Here is a 13156-nt window from a genome sequence, read left to right on the forward strand (position 1 = left end):
ATGGTCCTGCTCCAAAGTGCACACTAAATTTGACCGGTAGTTCTTGTGGTTTAGGTCTTTGAAGTCGTTCGAAAGCATGACTACATTAGGCGCCGCTTAACGGCGCAACTGTAGCTCTGTCACCGCAAGACGTCGCTCTTTTTATGCTACGCTGCTTCGCGAAACAATGCCATTAAGCGGTCAATCAAAATGAAGCTCTCTTTGACAGATGTTACAACAGTTTTTCCTCGATTTACGCACGGCAACGGCCCTGTTTTATAAAGATACTCGCATTGTCGCTAAGAGCGTGCTCTTTCCACCAGTCGGGATCTTCTTTGTTCGATGGTATTCCCAACGTTCAGGATGGTGGTCACGTGGTCGCGACGCGGAGCCGCAGCTGTTGGGGCGACGTTGGGCGCCGGGTCTGCGCACCGCCTGTGCACGGGCGCCCGTAGTCAACACGCACGGAGCGGAACTGTTGCCGCCAGCCGGGAAAGCTCGTCGCCCGCCTGCCTCTCCCCGCCGTGCGTCGAGCGGCGCATTCCGACGCCGAGCGACGACACTGCTGCACCGAGAGAACCCGAGCTCCCACCCTAAGCTGTTTCTGGGCGCTTGAACCATGCTGGATGAATCAAGGTGAGAGCACGAGCATACCGTCATTATCGCGCTGCCGTTTATCGGATTCACCAGGTATCGTCGCTGATAATTTCACAAGGACTGAACGTAATTTCTGGTGATTTTATTTCACTCCACCTCTAAAAGAATACAGGAAAGAAAACAACCTAAACAAAAAAGGGGTGCTGGACGAATTGAGATAAGGGCGCGAGCAACCTCTTCGTTATCGTGTTGGCCGTTATCGGATTCGAAGGGTATCGTTGCTGTTAATTTGACCCAGACCTAAGGTAATCTGAGTTTATTTTGATCCATTTCTAAAAAAAAAATAGAGAAATGAATGAGAAGAAAACTTAAACCGGGCAGGAAGTATCAGTTACCAGTCATGTTTGTCCATATCTTCACTGCAGGCAGGATGTTTAGGATATACGAAATTCGTTGTTTTGCGGCGGTATGTCCATCAACGCGAATCCGAAACCGACTGACAGTATTGCGACAAACTTTTTGAGTGGAACGGCGTTAGCCGTCATGAAACCATGACGACGCCGAGAGTAAACGGCTGAAGGGTTTTTTGCGACAGCGGGTTGATTTCATGATGACGGATGTAAAGACTGTCATTTGCCAAGTTAACCATTACTAACCACCACGCACGAAAAATCCCTTCCAGCGAATTTCGGCCAGTGGTTGCGACGGCACATAAAGTCCGTAACCAATGCCTGTCATCGGTTGCTGTGTGCATAAAAAGGAGACAAAAACAAGTTGACATTTCTTTGTGGTGAGCGCACACATAGCACATAGTTATTTCTGCTTTACGGCAGCGAGAAACCCTCACCGGATGGTCTGCCGCGCGTGCGCCCGATCCAACCTTCAGGCGCTGTGTTGTGGTCCCAGGGCCACCGAGATACGCCTCGCGATAAGCGAGCAGCGGCAAACGATAGTGGCGAGCTATACACCCAGCTATTTGCAGCAGCCTGCGTAAACTCACGTGACCACTAGGGCCGCGTCATGTCGCTTGCCAAACCGGAGCCAAAGGTGGGGTAACGGTCGAGTTCTACGGCGAACAGTGGGTCCAGGCGACGTTATTATTTGACACGTGACGTTATTACATGGTGACATTATTTGCCGTCGGCTGGACATAAATTGAGGTGGAGAGCGCCGTAACTGTGACGGAGTAAACGAATCCGGTACAGCAAAAAGAAAATGGTGGTGAACTTTTTACAAAAATGGTAGTCTGGTTCATATTTATATTTCGAGAAGGTTGCAAGGCTTGAGGCGCAGTTTGAACAACACATTCCAGCTTAAGCCCCAGGACGCCACAGGAGGCACAACGGACGGTTATCACCACAATGAGCTCCTACACGCACCATCAAAATGACCGAGGAACATACAGAAAAAACATCATACGGGTGTTCGGTGAAGAGAGCACCCCGTATTTAATTTTATCTATTTGTGGCTGGGTGAATGGGAGTGGTATGCTTATCCAGAGGGCTACACTTCGTTCTAGACCCATGCGGCGTTTGAACGAGCTTTATTTTTTACCAACGACGTAGTGCGGTACCTCTCCGTAGGAAGCTTGCGCCGGCGGAACTTGCTGCATGGTGAAAACTAAAGCAAAGAAAACGAAAGGAAAGAGTCTTAATTTTACACTAAAGCTCAAAAAATAAAAAAAAAACTGTAGATCCAACGATGACTTTCAGAATGCGTGATAATCTCACCCCCTTCCCCCGCGAAATTTGACAGTCCTGAACCTGATATCAGCACAACCCCTGATCCAACTTCCGCTTTTTGCTGTCCTGGGCATAGGACAGCTAAACATCATTTTGACGCCCTGCCAACGTTGGCGCCGTTGCTAAGGCAGGTCTGCCCCTTCTCAACGCGGCTCTCTCCACGTGCCCTCTCCACTCTATCACTTTGAGCTCCTCTGTCGTCGACACACCGACGCGTATCGATGCGAAAGTTATGCCGACATGTCGCAATGCGAAGCTGACGTTATACTTCCGAGAATACGCAGCTAATAAGGAAGCTAGACGGAGCGAATGTTTAAGGGAGCCATGAAGACAAAATACAAGTTTGGTTTATTAGAAAGATTGCTTAGTCCCGATAACAATAATACCAATATCATCGCAATCTTCGAACAAATGACAGAGATATTGAAGAAAACGTGTGAAGCAGTCGCGACCCCGTAGCCAATTTCCCGCAACTTTTCTATGACGTCACGGAACCTTGTTTCTGCGATTGGCGACCGCCTAACTAACCTGTCGCGACGACACATGACTGGATGTCTGTAATGGCGCCTCTAGTTCCATTTGACCGCATCCCTTGAATGCTAACGTGGAGTTAACCCACTGAAAATTATGTTTTATTGTTGGCCCGTATGACGTCATTCTTGCTCATAACACGTCACTGTGGCGCAAAGTTTGAAAGTTCTTAAGTACTTCTTGCTTTTTTTTTCGTCAAAAACATCTTTTGTGGCTGTAATGGAGCTGAGTGAGATACTGAATCCTAGTTCTTTCAAATTAAACGAAGTTGTATTTTCTCTTCATGGCTCCTTTAAAGTTTCCTGAAATGTTCCTGAGGGCCTAGTTTGCTTAAAAAACGTGCCACTGCTGCAGTGAAATAAAAATAAACAACGAACACATCTTTGTATAGTTTGCACTAGATGGCAGTCGCCGTCCAGCAAGCGGACGTTTTGTTTTTATTTAAAGGAGTACTGACACCAATTTCCGGCGTTAATATTATTGCACAGTTCGCTTCCTTTACTCAACAGAATACCCTGGCTGAAATATGAGCGGCCTGCGACGCGAAGAACGTACTTTAATTGGATCTCATTAATCCCGCAAACGGAACAGCACGCGGAGCAGCTCTCAGCAAATGGACATCAGCGTGACATCATGCCGTGGTAGCCAAAAGAAGTGACGCAGCCAGCGCTCGTCAAAAACTCGTGACGTCAATTCAAGCGCGCGACACCGAGAGCGTCGACTGAGCGCCGGCGCATTCACAAACGGGTGCACGTTGCCAGAGCTACAGACATTACTGCGGCCCAGAAAGGCACCATTGGCAAAAATAAAGTTCCACACACGTGAAAGGAAGCGATAATATAGCCCGGAATCGCAACAGAAGTTGCCATCAGGACTTTTATTGAAAGCGGTCATCGAATTTCCGCCGCTATGGTAGGCCTAGCACCTTCAAGCAGCTCAGCCGTTCAGCTCCGCCAGCAGCGCGGTCGAAGCAACGCCCGCACCGGCCTCCGCAGTGTTTTGACATCCGCACAAAGCGGTGATATCATGCCGAGATTCTGTCATATGTGCCTTTCGGGCTGAAAGCACGGGAAATCGAAACAAACGATTTTCAGGCCGTTCAATGTTATTAATTATCACGCACTGAAGTATTTAAAGTGCCATGTCGGATCGCCAGACAATTAAGCAACAATAAAAGCAATAAAAATGCTACAAAATTTTCGTGTCAGTACTCCTTTAAGTACAGGAGTGATGCATTTTTGAAAGAAGCAAACTACGCCCTCAGTAACATTTCCGTGAAACAGCAGAAATTCTCCTGCGGATCATGAATTTGTAACTGTCATAGGAATGTGATCACGCGTCTCTTGCTTAATGGGTACTCACCTGATCACATTCCTTTGGGAGTCATTAATTCATGACTCATGGGCTCAAAAATCGTTGTGTACCAGCACGAAAAGCTTTGCAAATCCACATAAATGTTGTTAATGGCAAAGTTTGTTTCTTTGAGAAATATATCGCATCATTACCGAATTAAATAATAAAGAAGAAACACAGTTTGGTTTATCTAGTTTTCACTAGACGGCGCTAGCTGTCTAGCAACAGAGAGTTTATTTCCTTATTTCAGTACAGAAGTGACATATTAAGAAAATAAGCGAGCTACGCCATTTTGAACACATTTCTATATTTGTAGAACGTTTCGTATTGATGCACGATGGTTTTTAAGCCTGTGGGTCATGGAGTAGGATGCACCATAGGAATGCGACCATGCGAGTCTTGCTTAACCAGAAGTCTACTGTACCGCATAGGTGAAAAGGGCAACGGTTTAAATAGTGCCGCATCAAGGCGGCCATGGGAGCAGGGATGGGTGATTTCACGCAATCGGTCGAACCGCTTCCGTTCACTGAGTAGCCAGAGTCACTGATAATTATTGGTAGTGACGCTGGCTAGTCAGTGAGTGGAAGCGGTTTGGCCGGTTGCGTAAAAATCAAGACTGACTGCTCCCATCCAGTACAGCAATCCTCGCTGGTGTCGTTTCGCGACGACAAGTGATCAGACTTTCTTGATTTTACCCACCCGGACAAACCACTTCCGCTCACGTACAAGCGAGCGTACAGTGACTCTGGCTAGTCAGTGAGCGGAAGCGGTTGGTCCCGTTGGGTGAAACCAACTATGACTGCTCCTATGGTGGCCATGATGCGACACTAATTAGACCATTGCCGGTGAAGCGATAGCAGGAAGGCCCAAGAGGTGACGTGTTCCAGTCCGCAACATGTGTTGCCCCTGAACAACAAGGAGTTCAGTGGCACATAAAATTCCCCTCCACATGACGCAGGAAAGAGCAAAAATCAAGCTGTGACCGCGAGCGCGGGAAAAACAGCTGGACATGCGCTTCTCCCGGCAACAGTCGCTACGAAAATACGTACAGGCAGCGCGCAGTGACCGATCGCAATAGCAGAGCGTTTATGCAGTAAACACAGCACAGAGAAGGTGAACGCAAACACCCAATTTAAAATTTAGATGAGTCATTTATTTTCCCTGACAGTTGGGAAGATGGTAACCAACGTCATGACCGTTTATGCGAGTCACGAAAAGACAACCGATCCGTCATTTAGTATAGTAACAACGCCGAGGAAACTCTTCGTGATGCAAAGACAGCTATGACCTAAGGCGTTGAAGGGAGGGAGAGAGATTGGGGGGGGGGGGGAAAGAGGGAAAGGGAGCGAGAGGGATAGATAGATAGATAGATAGATAGATAGATAGATAGATAGATAGATAGATAGATAGATAGATAGATAGATAGATAGATAGATAGATAGATAGATAGATATTGGAGAGGCTAGCTCCAGCCTAAGCAGGAGCTTGCTTCTTCAAACAGAATACTTAAAAGGTATAATGGGGGTCTTAATGACAGCACGAGGTAACAAAAATTACATTATAAAGGACAACAAAAGAAAGCTAGTGTTTCGCACCTTGAGAAAGCGAGTGGAAAAAAGTGAGGTAATCGTTTCTCGGCGGGAACAAAGCATCGGTATACGCCCACGTGCCGATGTTCTACTGGCAAAACATTCGTGAGAGTCATCCGCTATGAGGTGCGATAAGTCACTTTCTCAGAATTGGGGAACAACAATTTTGACGCGACAAATACTTTTGACAGAGTAGTTTTCTTAGGAGCGGCCACAAAGCGGGTAAATATCACGTGCGGCAACAGCGTAGCCTACTCGTATGCAGCAAGCGTTAATAACACGGTACGGGGCGTATAAAAAAGAAATGTGAATGATTACTTCATACCACCGACGTAAGTGTCCCTATCATCCACGTTTTGCGCTGCGGACTACTAGTTATGGCGTACTAAATCTAGAAAAGAGTTACTTTATGAATTTCTTTACAATTGTCAAAGCAGCTGGCAACGGGTGCGTTGACCATTTATGGCCTACACGATGTACTAAGCGAGTAAAATAAGTAAACTCAAACTCAAATTACCATGTTTAACTCGCCAAAACACACCTGGTCTTTGATGCGCGCCGTAGTGGAGGGCTCCGGATTAGTTTTGAACGCTTGGGGAACTCAAGTATGCGCCGAAATCTCGACACACGGGCGTTTTCGCTTTTCACCTTAATCTGAAAAGTGACCTTTGTAGCCGGATGGAACCCGCCTACTTTGGCTCAGCAACACAACGCCTTAGCCACTGAGCCGCCGCGGCAGGTTACTAAGTCACGCTCAAAAACGTAATGTTGCGGGGCGTGTTCTTGATCCCATCATCCGTTCTGTCAACCCTACTATGCTGTGATTTCTAATGCGACGATCCCAGCGAACATTTCATAGCCCACATACAGTTCGATAACAAAATGAGGGAGAAGCGTGGGTCGTCCCTGTCTAGTCGACATTAGGAAGAGGCATTTCAACGTCGAAAACAAAAATAAAGTCAAAGCCTGCAGAAATGGTCTACTATGCCTAGCATTGTTAAGCCTCTGGTCTAGAGTACAACTTCTTTACAGTCAGGTTTGACTATGACGTTGGGTTATTTTTTTTAAGTTTCCTCTTGTTTTTCTTGCCAATATTCTAAAGTTAAACCATTATAGGGATTACTTTATAACCATTACTTCGCCAATTATGTATTTTTCAGTAGATGCAAGTCGTAGTGCACGGTTCGTCTATACTCGCTATTTTATATTTGTATTTTTAACGTTATTTTCGCGCTTTCTTAGTTTACTCATCGTTTTTTGAAGACACGTATAAGATACATAGTTTTGATTCCGCCACATCATTTTCGTATTTTTATTCTTTTTTTTCTCTGGTTTTCAAGAATCTGTTTGACCAGTTATCCCTATTTACGTAACTATGATAATGATTAAACGTGTTACTTCCGTCAAATCTGTATTTTTGTGGAAATGCAAGGTATTGCACGGTTCGCCCATTTTCGCTGTTTCTTTTTTATTGGCATTTTGAACGTCCTTTTGCGGGCATTTTTCATTTAATCGTCAGGTTTTGGAGGAGGTATATTAGATGCGGATTTTTTATTTAGTCACATCATTTTTGTAAGACTTTTATTTCTCAAACATGTTTCTCAGTTCTTGGTTTTTCAAAATTCTGTTCCACCAATTATCTCCATTTAGCATACTATAACGAAAACAGGTGTTACTTTTGCCAAATCTGCAATTTTGCGAAAATGCAGGGCGTTACACGGTACTGTCTGTGGGGCTAGTCGGGAAAGAATGCTACGCATTAAAATAAAATTTTCTCCGCATGTATGAGCCTGTTTCTCCTGAGCCGAAAATCTAAAAAAGGAGAAAAAAAAGGTGATGGTTTACATCAAGCACCATTCTCAATACACCAAGAGGTGAATGGTGAACCCAACGATTAAGCGGAGAAAAATACGTAACTTGCGCTAATTTAACGTGAATATGGTGAATATTGTCTGGTTTTTTACATAAGATATCATCGCTGTCAATATACTGTGGGTGGTCGAATTAACTTTCGGGCCGTTTTGGAAACTTAACACCAGGAATAGAGCGCTTGGCGCTATTTGTTCCTGTGCCACGACAGTCTGTGCCCGACCTTTGCAACAGAATTTATTCGTGCCGGAAATACCGGAAGAAAACAACGTTTTCGAAGCTGTCTGTTGCCAGAACAACAGAATAACACTCATAACAGAATACAAACAAAAATGAAGTCACAGAAAAGTCACAGATCGCAGTGCGTTTCCGGAAACTGAGCATACTTGCGTCAAACGCCCTTCGTTATGACGCGAATAGTGGCAAAAGCCACTCTGGAGAAGGCATCTGACTTGCGCCAACGCTCGCGTCACCGCATAAAAAAGTGCGGAAAAGTGTTTAAAGCGAAGCTTTATATGTCCAGACAAAAGGAAAATCCGGTGGTCTCGTGTATGCAGAAAACTCCTCTGGCGCAACCTCGTGCGCATGCGCGAAAGAACAAGAACAAAAAAAAAAACACAGGTTGGCTGTGTTTATATATGACACAGCTACACTCTCGCAACTACGGCAGCGGGTATCTGGAAACGGCGCATTCCAAAAAGTAAAAAATGTCTCTCTTCACAAAGACAGGCTAGTCACACACAGGGATATAATAAATCACTACCGGTTATCCAGATGCAAATATCCAGCCGCCCACCACACACTTTCCAGGACAGAGGCAGTCACGTGGCGACGGTTGCAGACAAACACTTTTCCAAGCCCAGTTTCGCTCAGCCGCTGCTACCCAGACCTTTACTCAAACCTCTGCACTTTGTGCAACAGCAGAGCCGACCTACAACACATGATAAGTTTCTGCCATGAGCACCAAAAAAATTCGACGGGCTATAATAGCAAATCCGATGCAAATACACTTAAAAGATACAAAATTAAGACTGCAGAACAATGGGAGACTGTTCTGCTCAGCTCCACACCGGAGGAACAACTCACAACAGTCAGAAAGACCGAAGCCGCCGCGAGGATGCAAGGAATCCTGGCTGATGGCTGAGGGAGGGAGACCGTCCAAGTCGTCTACCCTTCAGAACCCATCTCGGGCATCAAATAAAGTCATCTCTCTCTCACTCAAGAAAGAGGGGGAGGGAGAGCGTTTTATTGTGAACTAGTGAGGTGAGCCCTGCTAGCGGCAGGGCTAGATGGACATGGCTCCTGTGATGTGGGGTATAGTCCATTGCGGAGAAAGAATTGTAAGAGAGAAAACAACAAAATACTAAAAATGAGACAGAACAAAATGCTAAAGGAAAAATCAATGGGGAACGGTGCTTAGAACGGCAGAAACCAGTCCGATAAAAAGACAAAATATAAACATCTTAACGCTAACCAGCATAAATCTAGAGTCACTAGCGCGGTTTAAGAAATAAATAATTTTTTTTCGTCCAGGGATACGCAGGAAGAACCGCAAGATATTAGTTCCTAAAGATGAACCGTCCACTGTTCGACCAGTGGGTTAATGAAAGTGACAGAGAGTAAGCCTGGCCCCACCTTATACCCATGACAGAGCTAGATGCAGTTGGTCGCGCAGCCGAATTTATAATACAGGCAAACGCTGTTGGTACTCTCTTCCTGCATGTCACGGGGAATATTCCACCAATGCCAGCGGAAACGAACGCAGCTGGCGACACACGCTGAGTTAAACGCAACCATATGGTCGAGCCGCCCACCACAGGTAGGCACTTGGCAGGCATTTCGCTCGGCGTGATGGCGCAATGCTCCCCGCCGACACGTCGCAATTTTCCGCGCTGAGAGCCACACACGTTGCTCCTTCGTACCCAGAACGCGTTGCGTACACTTCCTCTTCGGCCTTTGAAACAGGCCAATGGGTGGTTCCTATCAAAGGTGTTTGGAGACACGCAAAGTACTGACAGGACAACAAACTGCTCGCACAATGTAAGAGTTGACTGCCAGCTGTTTCTAATTCACGTATACGACGCGTGTATGGAAATAAAGCGAGGCAATTGAGAAGAAAACGGACACCATTCTCATGTCACGTGCATCGTTCTGCTTTTATGATTCTCCTTTCACCTGTTGGATTTGTTTTTGTGACGGGCAATATTTTTTTCATATAAGCACTGTGTCTTTAAAAAAAAATAATTGCTATCTGCACTATGTCATTAAAGTAACGCAATCTCCGCGGTTAGTGTTTTCTTTGGCGTTGGTAATGCTTACGTGTTTGCGAAAGGATTTTGTCGGTAATGACCAAAATACAGACAAGATATAACAATATGTCGTCACTTAAGCACGCGAGGTATATAGTTGCGTACTCTGTCAGGAAGAACTATGATCTTTCTGGCTAGTCCTTGGATAATAAATTTAACAAATAGCGGTTCTTTACTTGATCCCGGTTCCGAAAGGCCGGACTGTGGAAACTAATCTTGCCTCACTTTATCATTGGTTCCATCAGAAAGGATGAATTTACTTCCGTCTTCCAGAAATTGGGTTCAGGTACAGAAATAATTAATAATCGGAAATCATTAAAAAAAATTACACCATCTTCCCGTGGGGAACCCTGATAAGGATGCGAAGCATCGTGGCGGTTCCGTGTGGTTCCATTGTGTTGCCGTTATGATGAGTGATCTGGTTTTTACTAGCGCCAGAGGGAATTCCGCGTCCGGGTCCACACCGGTGGCAAAGGCACGCAAGTGCTGTTGTGTTACGGTGAGTAGGCGGTGGTTCTCGAGGCGCCGAAACTCGTCCATCATGTTCTTGTCGATGTTGTCTCTGTGGTAGAATCGGTAGTCTCCGTCAGCTTTGGTGAGGTAAAGGTTGTTGACATTGGTGCACCGGCTGAGAGCAATGTACACGCCCTCCTCTTCGCAGCTTTGTCTTCTCGTTCTTCTTCTTCTTCGGCGGTTCCCCTACGGGAAGATGACGACGGTGGTTGAACGCGAACCCATCTCGTGATGGATTCTTTGGTTGGCCAATCCCTAGGGGCATCCTGCCACAATCAGCATCAGAGGCGCTGCGGACGGGGCTGGTTGAGCTGCAAGGCGCGTGGCGCTTCCCACCACAGCTTTCCCACAGGAAATTCACCATCCCCCTCTAAAGTTTTCAGTTCGTCGTTTCCGTTGACGTTCAGCTTCGCGTGCCTTCGTTGTATCAGTAGCTTCTTGACGTAGTTTGAATGAGTCAAGGACATAAGGCGCGTTCGTAGCACTTGCTCCTGTCCCGGATTTGTAGCGTAGTGGGAAGAGCACCGCGTACCTCCCGTTGCGGCCAGAGAGTCGTGGGATCGAAACCGGGCGCCGCTAACTATTTCTTTTTTATATAGTGTAGTATCGCGGAGCTGTGGGTGTAAGGAGGAGAGTTGCGCATGCGCAGTGTGAGTGTGGACGGCGCCGCCGTCAATGACGGAGGACCAGGCGAGCCTAAGAAATGCTCCGCATTTAAAATCTTGGCATTACCCGCTTTGCTACTCTCGACTCAGATGTACTTACAATAAAATCCTCGCGTACACAAAAGAAGAAATGGACTTGGGCTGAACGTATTATACGAAGAGCTGCCAATCGGTGTAGCACCAGGTTAGCTGAGTGGCTCCGGAGAGTCGGCTTTAGAAGTAGACGAAGGGATCGTTTATCCGACTTGGTGGAGAGGTGAAATTAGAATACTTGGGGCAAGCAATGCACTCTGGCACTGCAGAACAGGAGCGATGGTAGTTATATGGAAGATGCCTTCGTTTTATATCTAGTTGTACTGATACTGATGATGCGCACAGACAGACAGACAGACAGACAGACAGACAGACAGACAGACAGACAGACAGACAGACAGACAGACAGACAGAAGAAACAACCTTAGCGTTATGGTAACGGTTAATTCAATGGGATACAACCTCAATTAGGCACCAGGACCACCCACCTATGTAATTTACATATGCCAAAAACGTCAATTTGTACGGTCACCGCGCTATTTTTTTCCTGGGAGCCAAACGGTATACCACTAAATACAACACTCAACACAAATAGCACAAAAAAAAATTAATGTCTGATCAGTACACGTCACCATGTTAACAAAATGGGCAATATATCTCTCTCGCTCGCGCTGTATTTCATCGGTGTAATAATTTTGTTTGGATTGTTTTCCGTAAATATTACCTTATGAATGAATTACTAGCCATATCGGCTAACGTTACGGATGACTTTTTACCTATGTTCTGAGCGCGTTTTCAAGACATCGCGTCCTGTATTTTAAAGACGATAGACTTTCTTGGGCTACTTAAACCCAGAAATTTTGGTCTGTCTGTCTGTCTGTGACTCGATTCAGCCACCCGGCCAAAGTAAAACTGATATTGCGCAATAGTCTTATATACTCACAGCCACATGTAAACGTGTGAGCCCGGTTTATAGGTTCATACTTGCCAACTTTGTTGAACAAGAACAAGACATTACGCAAATATAAGACAGGAAATTAATACACAAGAGATATTTACAGTGCTCCTTTATTAAAATTCATGAATGCTTGGTTTTTCGACCGCAAATGGTACTCTACATTTACTGCAAAAAACCGCCGCCTCCTGGCGGCATATGAAAAATCACGCGGCAACAGCAACGAAAGGTTCCACGTTCTGCTTGGAACGCACGTGGAGCACGGCCACGCGGCTCTATAAAACTTCTAGTCGGCCGCCTCCATCTTCGCGCGTCTCCGCCGACTTCAGCGCTGGCATCGAGGAACCCGGTAAATTAAAATCGCCTTGCGCAAACCTTTAGTGTGTTTACCTTGGAATGAGCGCGACGGCACAGGAACAGCATGAGAAGTGAGCGGGAAAGCAAAGGGGGGCATTTCTTTGGCAACTGTCTACAAAGACTATCGTCTTTTGACGACATTTTCAACGAAAGGAGCAGATACGCGGCCAATTTTTTTCAATGCCAAACGCATCAGCCTCGAGCGGCCAAACGAGCCCTTTCGTTCTACTCCTGCCACTCTCCCCCTATCCCTAGCCTTCTCAGTGCTTTAGTCACGTGATCGGTTAATCGGTGGGGCGGAGGGTGGTGCAAAGCGGCAACGTATAGGCAAAACGTTCCCCTCCGCGTCCCTGAGTTTTCTTTCGCTGGCCATAGCGCCGTTACTTCGGCGGTGTCAAATGTTCTCAAATACTGGCAACCAGGAACAAGCCGCTCTAGAATCCAGTTATGTCCGGGTGATCCCGGTTAAGCTTGGAGCCCCACCTTACGACATGTAGCCGAAACAGAAGTCCCACTCAATCGCATTGTAAAGCGGGCGATGCTTTTGGCATTGAAAAAATACAGCAGGCGATGTTGAAGAAATAAAAATTTCCTGATTTTCTGATTACAGTGTGCTATCGAGAGCACTTTAGAAATGACAACCTTGTTTTGTTCCGCGCAATGT

The 13156-nt window shown here is 46.1% G+C and overlaps 1 protein-coding gene across 1 annotated transcript in view; it reads left to right on the top strand.

Annotated features, from left to right (window-relative positions):
* The first annotated feature begins 409 nt into the window (after positions 1-409).
* The window catches only part of LOC144153922 (uncharacterized), a 39808-nt gene continuing 27061 nt past the window's right edge, over positions 410-13156 (top strand). Inside the window, exon 1 of the mRNA XM_077685696.1 lies at positions 410-615. The gene's annotated coding sequence lies outside the window, so the exon portion shown is untranslated. The remainder of the gene's footprint in view (positions 616-13156) is intronic.

The sequence above is a fragment of the Haemaphysalis longicornis genome, unplaced genomic scaffold (genome assembly GCF_048455015.1).
Source record: "Haemaphysalis longicornis isolate Haplotype H1 unplaced genomic scaffold, Haemaphysalis longicornis Haplotype H1 scaffold_9, whole genome shotgun sequence".
NCBI classification, from domain to species: Eukaryota; Metazoa; Arthropoda; class Arachnida; order Ixodida; family Ixodidae; genus Haemaphysalis; species Haemaphysalis longicornis.